This window comes from Xenopus laevis, chromosome 8L (assembly GCF_017654675.1).
Source record: "Xenopus laevis strain J_2021 chromosome 8L, Xenopus_laevis_v10.1, whole genome shotgun sequence".
Classification (NCBI taxonomy): Eukaryota; Metazoa; Chordata; class Amphibia; order Anura; family Pipidae; genus Xenopus; species Xenopus laevis.
Window position 1 is genome coordinate 22,165,057 of NC_054385.1, and position 14,515 is coordinate 22,179,571.

The following is a 14,515-nucleotide window of genomic DNA, read 5'->3' on the forward strand; positions in this document are numbered from 1 at the left end:
TATTCAATTTTGAAATCTGACATGGGGCTAGACATATTGTCAATTTCCCAGCTGCCCCAAGACTTGTGCTCTGATAAACTTCAATCACTCTTTACTGCTGTACTGCAAGTTGGAGTGATATCACCCCCCCCAGCAGCCAAACAAAAGAACAATGGGAAGGTAACCAGATAACAGTTTCCTGACACAAGATAACAGCTGCCTGGTAAATCTAAGAACAGCACTCAATAGTAAAAACCCATGTCCCACTGAGACACATTCAGTTACATTGAGAAGGAAAAACAGCAGCCTGCCAGAAAGCATTTCTCTCCTAAAGTGCAGGCACAAGTCACATGACCAGGGGAAGCTGGGAAATTGACAAAATGTCTAGCCCCATGTCAGATTTCAAAATTGAATATAAAAAAAATCTGTTTCCTCTTTCGAGAAATGGATTTCAGTGCAGAATTCTGCTGGAGCAGCACTATTAACTTATTAATTTTGTGAAATTTTTTTTTACCCATGACAGTATCCCTGGAGAGAGTGCAGAAAAGTGCAACTAAACTGGTTAGAGGGGTGGAAGACTTAAATTATGAGGGTAGACTGTCAAAGTTGGGGTTGTTTTCTCTGGAAAAAAGGCACTTGTGAGGGGACATGATTACACTTTACAAGTACATTAGAGGACATTATAGACAAATAGCAGGGGACCTTTTTACCCATAAAGAGGATTACCGCACCAGAATAGAATAGAAGAAAATAACTTTAATTTGAAGCAACGTTGGTGATTCTTCACAGGGAGGTTGTGGAATATACTGCCGGTTGATTTTGTGATGGTTAATTCTTTTGAGTGGCTTGGATGATTTCTTGGACAGACATAATATCAAAGGTTATTGTGATACTAAACTCTATAGTTAGTATAGATATGGATATATATAATTTATGTGAAGTTATTGAGGGTATGTGTGTATGGATGCTGGGTTTTTATTTGGAGGGGTTGAACTTGATGCACACACACAATGAATAGTATGTGAGCCAAACATACTTTTTGTCATACAAAAAAAGTATGAATTTGAGCTAAACATGGAAGCTTTGTAGACAACCTTAGCAAAAGTTAAAAAAGAAACGGACAGTTTTTGGTTTTGTGGGTTTACTGACAAAACATTGTTATAAATCTCAAACATTTGTATAAGAATAAAAAGACAATATGGATTTGTGACAAAATTTTGTTTTTTCTTGAACCACATGAACATTTTTACAACCAATTAAGCATGTACCCTAGCTGTAACACACAGGAGGAATGCAGTCTCAACATTAATTTTAATATATATAGCAGCTCCCATTGAGCACTAAAGGGCAGAGCTTTACAAAGGGTTTAGTGGATTACGGGCAAGCATTTCTTGCATGAGATTCATAATGCCCTGTGTCCATGCTGTTCAAGTTAACATAAATTAAAGGAGACAAAAAAAGTTTGGCATTGAGAAGCCCTGTGTACAAAACAAAAATATAACAATCAATATGATATACAAATGACACTTGCCAATGTATGACAGAAAGTAACACATATGAGGTTAGTGCTGGCCAGGTAATGTGTTGGAATAGTTGCAAGTGCAAAGTAAAAAGCAACACTTGTGCCTTTAAGGCATACCAGATACCTCTGACTTGCTATGTAAGTACCACAGGTGGAGGAGGTGGTGGAGGAGGTAGTAGTAGGCATTAGCACATATTATGAGTGCTGGGTAGCCAATGTAGGCCATAGATAGCCAACAATACTTCATAATGCAAAGTAAGAACAGACGGTTGTTCCTTTAAGGCATATCAGATACCTCTGACTTGCTATTTAAGTACCACAGTTGGAGGAGGTGGTGGAGGAAGAGAAGGAGGTAGTAGTAGGCATTAGCACATATTATGAGTGCTGGGTAGCCAATTTAGGCAATAGGTAGCCAACAATACTTCATAGTGCAATGTAAGAACCAATGCTTGTGCCTTTAATGCATACCAGATACCTCTGACTTGCTATTTAAGTACCGCAGGTGGAGGAGGTGTTAGAGGAGGAGAAAGAGGTAGTAGTAGGCATTAGCACATATTATGAGTGCTGGGTAGCCAATGTAGGCCAACAATACTTCATAGTGCAAAGTACAAAGTACACTTTTTTCACTTGAATGTGTTGACAGTTGCATGAACATAGGCCATTGTTACAAGAATGCACATAGCATGTAAAACACATACATACAGTGCTTGATTAGCATATGTAACATTTGAAGCAACACTGCACTAGTGATAAATACACAATAAAAAGTGTAGTCATATGCTTCCAATGATTGGAATTCATTGACCCTTACATGTAACATTTTTTGGCCAAGCGAATGTGTTGGGCAACACTGCAGCATCACCATAGAAACATGTTAGAGCAAATGCACTTTTCCAGATGTTATTGGAAAGGGCGCAAATAGATTTTAAAATGGCACCCTCAGTGACAAGAATGGAGCAGAATGTAAACAATGGGATGTGCTGTTTGGGAGTCAGTCCCATTGCTGGATAACGGACAAAGTGATACTGAAGAGTCAATAGGGCAAAGTTTGTTACCAGGAGAAAATAGGCAAAGAGGCCAGTGTCGATTGGAAAGTGACACAGACTGGAGCTAGGGATGTTTGTCCCCTTGGACAGGACTCCCTTCCATGCCCCCTTTCTCTCCGATGTTGAGGAGCTTCAGGGGGTGGGGGGGCTGCCATCCTGTGGTGGTCCCCCCAATTGCTGGAGCAGCAGCGCCAGGAGCAGCACGACCTACAAGAAAAATCAAATATAAATATAGATACATATATTGGACATGTGCATAACCCATAACAAACAAAAGGTTGAGAAGGAAGTTGGCAAAGCTAACATTCCATGTTAGATTGGGGGGTGGGTGTTTATGTTTGGGGGGGTGGTATAAACATGACAACATTAGAGTGGAAATTTCACACTAGTCTGTAGCTTTGAAAATCTGGGTTTTTTTAGACAAAAAACAAACCAAAAAAAAAAAAAAAGACGACTGTTACCTTCCCCACTAAAATTTAATCAATGAACAGCCTCTTTTAAAGCTTTAGATACCTGCCACGCTGGTTGTTAAAATGTTAACAGTAAAAGCTGCAGTATCCCCTTAATCACTTAGAATTCCTTCTCATCCTCAAACCCACTCTGCCCTTCCCTCAGGAATTTGCTTTGGCTGTTGGCTTATGAGCATGCTCAGTTCTTCTCAGCTCAGATTACTAAACACACCCTCCAGTCTAACCACCAATGAAGAGATAGCATAACTGGTTCCCATAAAAACTCTGGGAATATAATTAGGGGATGGTCTGATTAGTACTTTGAGTAATAAAAACTCACAATAACATCACATGTGTAGTCTTACAGAGCCTTTCTAGACCCACATTTTAAAGCTGGAAAGAGTCAGAAGCATAAAAAAAATAATTTTAAAAATACACTAAATAGGGGGGCGCTAGTGAGCAACAATCCAAGATGGCCGCATCTTGATCGCACCCATACCGATGGGGCTATGAAAAACCTTGATAACCTTTGTCTTTAACCACAATTGTGCATCAAAAGAGCGGAAAGGTGTCCAAACAACAACATCGGGAAACTCGGATGGCATTTAAAAGATGCATGCAAACAGGACTTCCAGGGGGTGGGCCCAAAGACCAAAATCCAAAGCCATCACAGCCTTCAAACACACGGCTCATAAAATAATCTCGGCCTCCATCGAAAGGATAGGGAGGGGAAAACATAGCTGCGGCTATTTAGCTCACCCTCAACTGCAAACCCTGGAAGTCAACGCGCACATTGGTGTGCTTACCTCGTGGACCCAAACCGGATCGCCACCAACGCCTGCCTGCATTGAAACACTGATCGGTAAGTGAAACTTCACCCGATCATAGAAGATAGGCAAGATCCGGTTACGGGAAGGCGGGGAACATAAAACCACAGGCCCCTGTACTCTTTAAAGTTACCGGAATTGTGCACCGAAACGCCACAAAACCCCCAGGAATCAATTCCAGTTACAGGACTGCACAATAAACGAGAGCCATTACAAGGCTCTAAAGACGGGATCACAGATTGCAAACTCCCAGAAACAGTTTCATACGCACAATCTTGCTAACTGATTTTATGCTATACAACTCAATAAAGGTGGTCAGACACTACAAACAAGGGACACTGCAGAGCTCAAAAGACGGGAGCACAAGCTGCAAACTACCACAAACAGTTTGATATACACGAATTTGCAAACTGATCCAAGGCTACATAGCTTAGTAAAGGCTGATAATAGCTACTCTACAACTACTGCAGCTTACATTAGAATTTTTAATCCTTATATCTACGTGTAAAATTCGGCACCTCAAATGCTTAATAGACTATGACTCAACATTTATCTTCAGGCACTTATAAATATATATAGAAAGGCGAAAAAGGACCGCACATGCTCACCGCTCTCCCCTCCGATCAGGTGCTCCGTCCAACAGTGTCCCCACTGTAAACACGACAAGAACTCGAAGGTAGACGGCACTTCTGAAAATAAGGTTTATTGGAATTCCTGCTGGGAAAAAAACCTTACGCGTTTCGGGAGTTATCCCTTAGTCATAGGTTAGCTGTTCACAAGCTACAGCTGGGTTTTTTATACACGAGGTAATAATGCCCTCTAGTGGGCTCTTCATAAAATTACATCTTTATTTGAATCTATTAAAAGCTGAGACACAGTGAAACGGTTTAAAAAGTATTTTTAGAAACAAAGTTGATTAAAAACCAAACAAACTGTCAAACGGCTATTGTGAAGGGGATGATTCAGAAAACATTCCCCCTCTTGTAAACGTCATTATTCAACGTGGGGGCTGGGGAACGGTCTAAGGTAGGTTTTCTTAGTAAGGTAGGGATCACTAAATTTATCTCCTTAATATAAATAGCTAATGTCATGTCTATGGTTTAAACCATTCGGGATCCTTGTATCCAATTTAAGGATCCAAAAAGCCTCTCTGAGGTTCAGTCTGTGGATAATGTCACCACCTCTGATGGGGACCCGTACCTTTTCAATAACCTTCACCCTTAGGTCTTTTAGACCATTGGGTGAGCATGTTTTGAAATGTCTGCCTACCGGGGTATTTTCCTCTTTATTGGTAATACTTCTGATGTGTTCCCTTATCATTTCCTTCAGCATGCGGGATGTACGACCCACATACTGCTTGTTACATTGACAGCACTCAAGTAGGTATACAATGTTCTTAGTGTTGCAATTGTGGAACCCAGTATTTTTAAAAACTCGTCCTGTTGCATTGGACTTAAAATCCGGCCCGGTAGATATCACTTGGCATGTCTTACAGGTATTCGCCCCGCATTTATATGTGCCTTTTGTTTTTAACCAGTTATCTGCCGAATTGGGCGAAACGGACGACACCAAACTGGGTGCCAGTATTTTACCTAGAGTGGGAGCTTTTCTGGGGACGCATTTGACCTCGGTTTGGGCCAGGATTTCCGACATTTTCATATCACCATTCAATATAGGTAGGTATTTTTTAATGATCTTACAAATTTGGCCATACTCCTCACTGTATTCGGTGACAAAGAACACTTTTTGTATGTCAGGCTTAATGTGGACTACACGGTCCTGGGTCAAACTTCTTATTTCTCTTTTCTCCTTCCCCAATACAGGTGCTGTTTTAGCTTTCTCATGAGCACTTCTTATGAGGTGTTTGGGGTATCCTCTGTCTTGCAGTCTGTGCCCTAATTGTTGTGATTGAAGATCAAAAGTGGCATCCTGACTGCAGTTTCTACGGAATCTCACAAACTGGCTATAAGGGATACTGTTCAAAGTGTGTTTAGGATGACAACTATTATATTTTAAAATTGTATTACCTGCTGTAGGTTTCCTAAAAACTTCAGTTTCTATTGATTTAGTACTTGTGTTCCCTATTAAAGTTAAATCTAAAAAAGTGATTGTCTCCTTATGGTGTTCAAGTGATAATTGAAGATTGTGTTGGTTTGTATTGAGATATTGATGAAACTTATCAATTGAACTCAAAGGACCATTCCATATGAACAGCAGGTCATCGATATACCTGCCGTACCAAATTATGTGATCACGAAAGGGGTTAGCACATCCATAGACATGGCTCTGCTCCCAGCGACCCATATAGAGGTTCGCATATGAGGGGGCAAAGGATGCCCCCATGGCAGTGCCACGTCTCTGGAGGTAGCAACCCCCATCGAAGTGAAAAAAATTGTGTGTTAACAAAAATTCAAGAACCAGTAAATTAAAGTGAATAAAATCTGGTGTATAGGTGTGTGATTCCATCAAAGTGTCCGAAATGGCTTGTATACCCAAATTGTGTGGGATCATGGAGTATAGGGATTTAACGTCCATGGAAATCCAGTGATATGTATCCGACCAAGTGAGGGTGGATAGTTTTTCAATGAGGTGTCCCGTGTCCCTTATGTATGAGCCCAAAAGTGGGACTAGAGGTTTTAAATTCAAATCAAGCCAATCTGAAAGCCCCTCATTAACCGATCCAATGCTGGCCACTATGGGTCTGCCCTCAGGTGTATGGATAGATTTGTGTATCTTTGGGAGATGGTGGAAGATGGGGATGGTTGGCGTTCGCCTAACCAAATAATCCCTGTCGCGTGTGTCCACCACTCCCAAAGATAAACCATAAGATACCAGTTCCTCTATAGCCTTCATGAATTTCTCCTGTGGATTAAAGGAAAGGACAGAATAGGTTTCAGGATCATTCAACTGCCGCTTGGCCTCTGCTACATAATCGACAGTATTCATGACGACCACACTCCCTCCCTTGTCTGCCTGCCGTATAGTGATATTAGTGGCTGCCTTAAGGGACGTGAGGGCTTTCCGTTCCTCAAGGGAGATGTTCCATTTGCTTCCTTGTGAAACACTAGTGTTCAGTTTCTTAAGATCCTGTTCCACCAGATCTTGGAACATATCCATTGAGGAGCATCTGGACTGTAGGGGGTAAAAATCAGAGTTACATTTTTTATTATTAAAGGACGATTTTCCAATAAGGAGTTCATCTGGGGGACTTTCCCTAGTGCTCTCATTTTCTAGCGTACTTAAATCAGAAAGACAACAAAGTTCTTTAAATGTCTCAAAGAGTGTACCCTGTTCGGATGTCCCTTTGTCCCTCAGGCCAGTGCTGTAGTTTCTATGAGGAGGGACTGGGTCAACTCCCCCACCCCCTGGTCCAAAGTGCCTTCTAAGGGTTAGCTTGCGAACAAACTTGTTCACGTCTAGTAATGTGTTAAACAAGCTAAAGTGGTATGTCGGGGCAAAGGACAGTCCTTTACTGAGTACTGAGGTCTGTGCCGCGGACAAGGTGGTGGAGGATAGATTAACAACATTTAGGAGGTTCTGTCCTTCTTCTTGGGATTGGTTCTTAATTTGTAAGGTTTTTCTTTTGAACCGTTTCCCCCCTCTCCTTGTCTTCTTCCTGACTTGTCGTTCTTTCTGTTCCAGTCTGTTCTCTCCTGTTTTTTCCGATTGGTGTATTGGTCCTGGCCATGATAGTTTTTTGATTTCCTGTTGTCCTCTTTCGGTTCTCCATCCTCTAGATCTGCCGCAGTGGGTGCATGTCTATTTTGACGTAGAGACGTTAGATCGTCAGTACAAAAAGAGGTCTCCTCCCCCGAGTCACTGGAGAAAGAGACTGATTTAGTGCGGTCACGTTGATAGCTTTTGGATCTTAGAATAGATTTTGGTCTCTTCCATACATACACCATATTGTTCTCATAGTCAATTCGGTCTCTATTCAGTTTCCGCTTCTTGCGTGTACTGACTGTTTGTTCCAGGTTCGAGAGATGTTCCTTTAAATTCTTGTCCAGCTCCCCCAGATCAGGCAATTTTTCAAAACTTGACAAAAGGAGTTGAGATTCGTTAATACTTTCCCTAGTGTCAATTAAATCTTTTTTCTTGTGATTGATAATCAGTGCTATCAATTCAAAGGAGCATCTCGACAAGGTATCATTCCATTTGTTTACAAACATCTCATCGTCTCTGGCAAATGTGGGGAACTTTTTAATCCTTAAACCTCTTGGGATTCTATTCAAGGCGACATATTTCTCCAGAGTCACGATGTCCCAACAGAGTAACAATTCTTGTGACATATATTTTTCTAAGTTTTTAAATATTTCCGGAATAACGTCGTCATCACCTTCATCCAAATTATCATTATTAAAAGCCGTTTTAAGCTGGTTGAACCGTGACACCCTATCTTCAAGTTTTTCTAGGGCATACAGTTTGTTTGGCATTAAAAATTCAGCAGGTTGGTTGTTCGCCATATATTTAGTATTGAAAAAACTTTTGTTGGCTATTTTCCAAATTTACACTTAAGGTAAAGTAAAAAACCTTAGGAGAGGAGAGTAGCAGTATTACCCTTGAAAAGCGTTGCACTCAAAATTCAAACATATATGTGACCATAAACAGTATGTGCTTGTTAGACAAGAACTGTATATATACTCCTTTTATCATAAGAGGATTGGATAAATATATATAGCTACATATAGCTATACAACATTCCCTCGCAGTATCATACATTTCCAGGATAACAGGAATCAAAAAGGACTGCACAAACTAAACCCATTAAATGTAATGGGATCATAATGGACTGAACATTTCAACTTGCCCACAAAGAGGAGACAATCATATCTGATCTCGAAACAGAGATGTTTTATTCCAGCACTCAAAAGCTCCATCTAAGCTTAAACCACAAACATATACCTAACAACAACCCAATACCAACCATGGACAAATATCTGGGCCACTCGAATACAAAGCCACAAAAACAAACAAAACCAAGAACCAAAAAGGCGGCTCATGAAGTAGACCCAACAGACTCAGAAACTGAACCAAACCAGGCAGAAGACCTGATGAAAATACTAGGCCCATGGCTGGATCAAAGGTTGGACACTATAAAGTAGTCAGTGACAGAAGTACTCCAACAAATAACTAACCAAACTCAAAGAATAACTGATGCTGAACAAAGAATAGGTACTTTGGAAGATGAACTGGAGAAAACACAACAATTGGTTGACACACAACAAAGAGAAATCACAATTCTAGCCGACAAAGTGGATGACCTAGAAAACAGAAGCAGACGGAACAACATCTGCATAATTGGCATCCCAGAATCAATTAAAGTAACATAACTAGAAATATTACTACACTCTACTCTACCATCACTACTAAAAATGGAAGACGACCAATCTCACTTCCTGATTGAAAGGTTCCATAGAATCGGCCCCCCACTGACCACAGACGTAAAAAAACCAGAAGTTATATTTAAGCTCCTCAACTATATGGATAAAATGAACATTCTTTCAGCTTACAGGAAAACAAGGAATCCACTATATGAAAACAATCGAATATTGATATTCCAGGACTTTTCAGCCTCTGTCACCACGAAAAGGAAGGAATTCTCATCGATCTGCACAACTCTCTTCAACTCGGGATATCGATTTTCCTTGTAATTCCCAGCAAAGCTAAAAATCATAGACAAAGACAATGGGAAAATTCTGTTTTTTGAAAACCCAAAACAAACCAAAGAATACTATGACGAGAAAACTAAGGACAGAGATCAAACCTAATTCAACAGCTGGAAAAATACAATTTTGTGAATTGCAGTGAAGAAATACCCATGTTCCTAATTGAGACGTGTGATTTAAAAGAAAACATTTAAAGGGACCATATATATATATATATATATATATATATATATATATATATATATATATATATATATATATATATATATATATATATATATATATATTTTGTTTTTTTGTTTTCTTTTTTTTCCACCTTTGAAACTAATCTCCTCAATATGAGTGGAATATTAAGGTTAAAAAGTTTTACAAAGTGGAGGTTGTGAAATGTTTAGTATTTCTAATTTCTCTTAATCTCTTTTACTTACCATGTTATACTTCAGGTTCAGTAGTTACCGTTTATGTCAGCTCAATGTGACTTCAGATAAAAAAACTAATTTATGCTATTTGGTTTAACCCCAAATCCTATGTGGATCACAATCAAGGGATTTGGTCTGCTCGATGGGACAGACCAACCCTACAACACACTCACACCCCACACATTGAGCATTTAAGAATGGGAATAGGTTAAAACATGTACACTACTAGGAGGAGATTTCAATGCAGTTAGGCAAGTCTACTGCACACTCACTAAACAGAGCAAAACCCCTACACATGATATGTGAAAATCTACAACTATGTGATACCTATAGACATATACATCCTACAGCTAAAGATTACAGATTCTATTCGGGAGTTCATAATACACATTCCAGAATAGATTATATATTCCTTTCACAGACACTACTACCAATGATGAAGTCAGCCAACATTGGTAATAGACATTTCCTATCACACTGATTTCAACCATTTTAAAACTAACAACATCTCAACCTAATTCCTATAACTGGAGATTTCTGGCATATCTGTGCACTAGTGAAGATTTTCAAACTTTCCTAAAAACGAGCTGGGCAAACTATGTAGACTATAACATTGACCATTGGGACAACCCACAACTATTATGGGCAGCGGCTAAATCATTATTGAGAGGACAAGTTATACCCCTATGGCACGAAGCCAATGTTGCTAGGATAATATTGATCCCCAAAGAATGCAGAGATTTGACGGACCCAGCTTCATATAGACCAATATCATTATTAAATCAGGACCTTAAAATAATGACTAAAATAATAGCAGAAAGATTACAACAAGTACTACCCACTATACTTACCGAACATCAAGTAAGGTTCATCAAACATCGTCACCCAGTCCAGGCACTTAGGAAAATAATAACGGCAATCTATCACAGCAACCTAGAAAAAAGAAAACACTGAATGTTAATAAATTTAGATGCAGACAAAGGGTTTGATAGAATATCACATGCACACCTACGTCGCCTGCTTAAATTTCAGCATTTTGGTATTCAAACCTTTAATCTATATAAAACATTATTCTCATCACCCACTACATTCCTAACGGTTAATAATGCCAATTCTGACAGATTCCCCATCAGCAGAGGCACACGTCAAGGTTGCCCGATATCGCCTCTTTTTTCAACGTAGCAATTGATCCATTATTAAGACACATATTAAAAAAACAACAACTACAAGTGATACAAATAGGCCAAGCAAACCTTAAAGTGACAGCCTTTGCTGATGATATCCTGCTTTTTCTCAACCAACCAAAAACGGAAATACCCGCTCTTTTACAGATCATACAAAGATTTGGCAAAATAGCAGGATTTCAAATTAATTTAGACAAATCGGAAGCACTCCAACTACATCACACAGAAAATACAGACTGGCTACCACACTTCCCCTTCAAAAAAACGAAACAAAACATTAAATACTTAGGAATCAAAATACCTTCACATCACAACTCACTAAACATAAGAAGAATAATAGATGTTATACAACAAGAAACACAGGAATGGAAACATATCAACCTATCATTCTTAGGTAGAATTCACTTCATTAAAATGATTCTCTTCCCCAAACTCTTGTATCCGATACAGAGGCTACCATAATATATTAAACCAACTGATCAGAAAAGATTAAATCAAATATTCAGAACCTTTATATGGAATAAAAAATGCCCACAAATTAATCTCTTCAAATTACAACAACCCAAAAATCTAGGTGGACTCAATTTCCCCAATATTAAGGCATACAACAAAGCAGCGCTTCTTAGGTATGTGGGAGACTGGATTCTTAATAGAGATTTATACACAACACTATCTTTAGATCAATATCAAACTGATAACCATTCTCTAAATTATCTACTACATACAACTATACAAAACATTCCAACACACGTAAGAAACAATCTGATATTCTTAGATACATACAAAGCATGGCACTCAGTTAGGAAACAGCAAAATATTTCACAACACGCTTCCCCGTATTTATCATGGATAGATGGTGAAAATGGTCTACATAACATACATAATATACTGGATGATAAATACTCAGTTTTCTCTAAAAAACAATCAGGAAATATCAGGAAATGTCACTACAGATTCTCCATAACTCATATCTAACCCTAATTATAAGATTTAAGATGGGTAACTTGTCCTCAGATGAATGCTTAAAATGCCGTACTCCCAAAGCAGATCTAATACACACCTTATGGTCATGTCCCTTAATACAAACATTTTGGAAAGAAGTTATTTACTACAGTGCACAGATGGCTGGAAAACCTCTCCAAACACACATAGAATGGATATTATTCAGTAATACAACCTCCTTTACACAAATTACAAAAAACTGAAAAACTGGAAGACTAGCTGCAGCAACTAGGAAAACAATACTGCAACAATGGCTACATACAGACCCCCCACCATTAACACTAGTAAACAAAAACTACACCATATTTTTCATATGGACTGGCTAGAAACATTAACCAGAAAAGAACATAATACATCGAAATTCTTCAATACATGGACAACCTATATAACACACCTTCCACAACAGATCAGACCTTACGATTTACACCTTTAGACATACATCATGGTACGACATGGAAAGTTTGAAAGACAACCCTTTGATCATGGAATCATCCCAATATTTAGAAACTCTACAAATGGAACAACTACAACCTGATCATGCGCCTCCCAGGAGTCACCAGATGAACAGATTACTAACCTACCATCTAAATTAATCCTCATAGGATCTACACCCCTACGCCTTAAATCATAATTAAGACAAAAGTTCTAAAAGTTATTAAAATGTTCTATGTTTGATGTCATAATCACAACAATTCTCAATTTCTGAAAAAATTTACAATTATACCATATTTTATCATATTTAATAAAAACAAGTTTTAAAAAAAAAAAAAAAAGACGCAAACGGGGAGTAGAACAGAGCCTACGTACTTTGCCTATTCACGACACGCAGAGTGTTGCGTCATTCTTAACTAGGCCTCAATGCCCAACCTCTGTTTTAATGGCCTCGCAGGCGGACTCCTGGCTAGAGAGCGACTCTCAACCACCAGCGCTCTCAGCATCTCCACAGGGCCAGCCGGATGACTGCATTACTGGAAAGATTTAAATTTTAGCATTAAATTAAATTTTTAGCAAATTTGGCAGCAACGATTACAACAGACATCGCACAAACAGCTGCAAGAATTGGGTCACAGAACGGACGTCATAGAACACAAGGTGGATGACATTACCACAGTTCTGGACGCCCACAAGACGGATCCAGCGTCAATTACAAGAAGTCTGGGACAAATTTGAGGACGCAGATAATAGGTCCAGGCGCAACAATCTTCGCATAAGAGGTATCCCAGAATCTGTAACGGACCTCTCAGCCACCATGGACAATATATTCACCTCATGGATTCCTAACCTGCCACAAGAAAGCTTGGAATGTGATCGCGTGCACTGGGCCCTGCGACCACTGCTGGATGGTGACCCTCCAAGAGACATTATCTCCCAAAGCACACCGAAAGCCCTACGAAAACACCTCGACCCTCACAATCCCAACCCCGACGGGTCAGCCCCATCTGGGAGCAAGCAACGGGATCACAGAGACGGAGAACAGCAGTCACCTGAGGACTCACAATCATTAAAGGGATACTGTCATGGGGAAAACATGTTTTTTTTCAAAACGCATCAGTTAATAGAGCTACTCCAGCAGAATTCTGCACTGAAATCCATTTCTCAAAAGAGCAAACTGATTTTTTTATATTCAATTTTGAAATCTGACATGGGGCTAGACATTTTGGCAATTTCCCAGCTGCCCCTGGTCATGTGACTTGTGCTTGCACTTTAGGAGAGAAATGCTTTCTGGCAGGCTGCTGTTTTTCCTTTTCAATGTAACTGAATGTGTCTCAGTGAGACTGTCTGCACCAAGGACTAAGTAGGATGAGACACCAACCCCCAATAAACTCACCCATATTTGCCCAATGTATTGTATCTACCTCAAGGTTAGCCCCACGGGTTTATCTGGCTTCCCCCCAGTTTTTCCCTCCTTTCCCTAGCTGGCTTCTGGGTCTGAGAGGTAAAACTTACCAAACAATGGGCGGTTCCGCTGACTATATCACACAAGTTATAAGTTTCTATATGCTTTTATTACAAGGTAAGCTTTTCTTATTTTTTAAAATTTGTTATCTGTCTGTGAAAGTGGTTTCTACAACTGACAAGATGTTCTTTGAGTTTGGTTGCCTCCCCAGGCTAGTCACCCCTACAAACATGTGTATGCTGTCACCCTTTTTGCAATCCCAATGGAGCTGAAAATCTTATCCCATAATGTTCAAGGCTTTAATTCCCTGGGAAAAATAAGGAAAGCTTTTCACTATTATAATTCCCTACATATAGAGATACTATTCCTACAAGAAACTCATTTCTCAGCAACCTCTTACCCAAGATATGTACATAAAAATTACCCGATGATGTACATGGCTAATAGCACAACGAAAACCAAAGGGGTTGCGATCTATATGAGGAAGGGATTACAAGCACAGGTACCAGAGACTGTAGAAGACC

General features: G+C 39.4%; 1 long non-coding RNA gene across 1 annotated transcript in view; it reads right to left on the reverse strand.

Moving 5' to 3' along the window:
* Positions 1-1,083: 1,083 nt before the first annotated feature.
* The window catches only part of LOC108698306, a 46,612-nt gene continuing 33,180 nt past the window's right edge, over positions 1,084-14,515 (reverse strand). Inside the window, exons 2-3 of the long non-coding RNA XR_005963255.1 lie at positions 10,760-10,841; positions 1,084-2,754 (exon numbers count right to left, since the gene is read on the reverse strand). This is a non-coding gene — a long non-coding RNA (uncharacterized LOC108698306). The remainder of the gene's footprint in view (positions 2,755-10,759; positions 10,842-14,515) is intronic.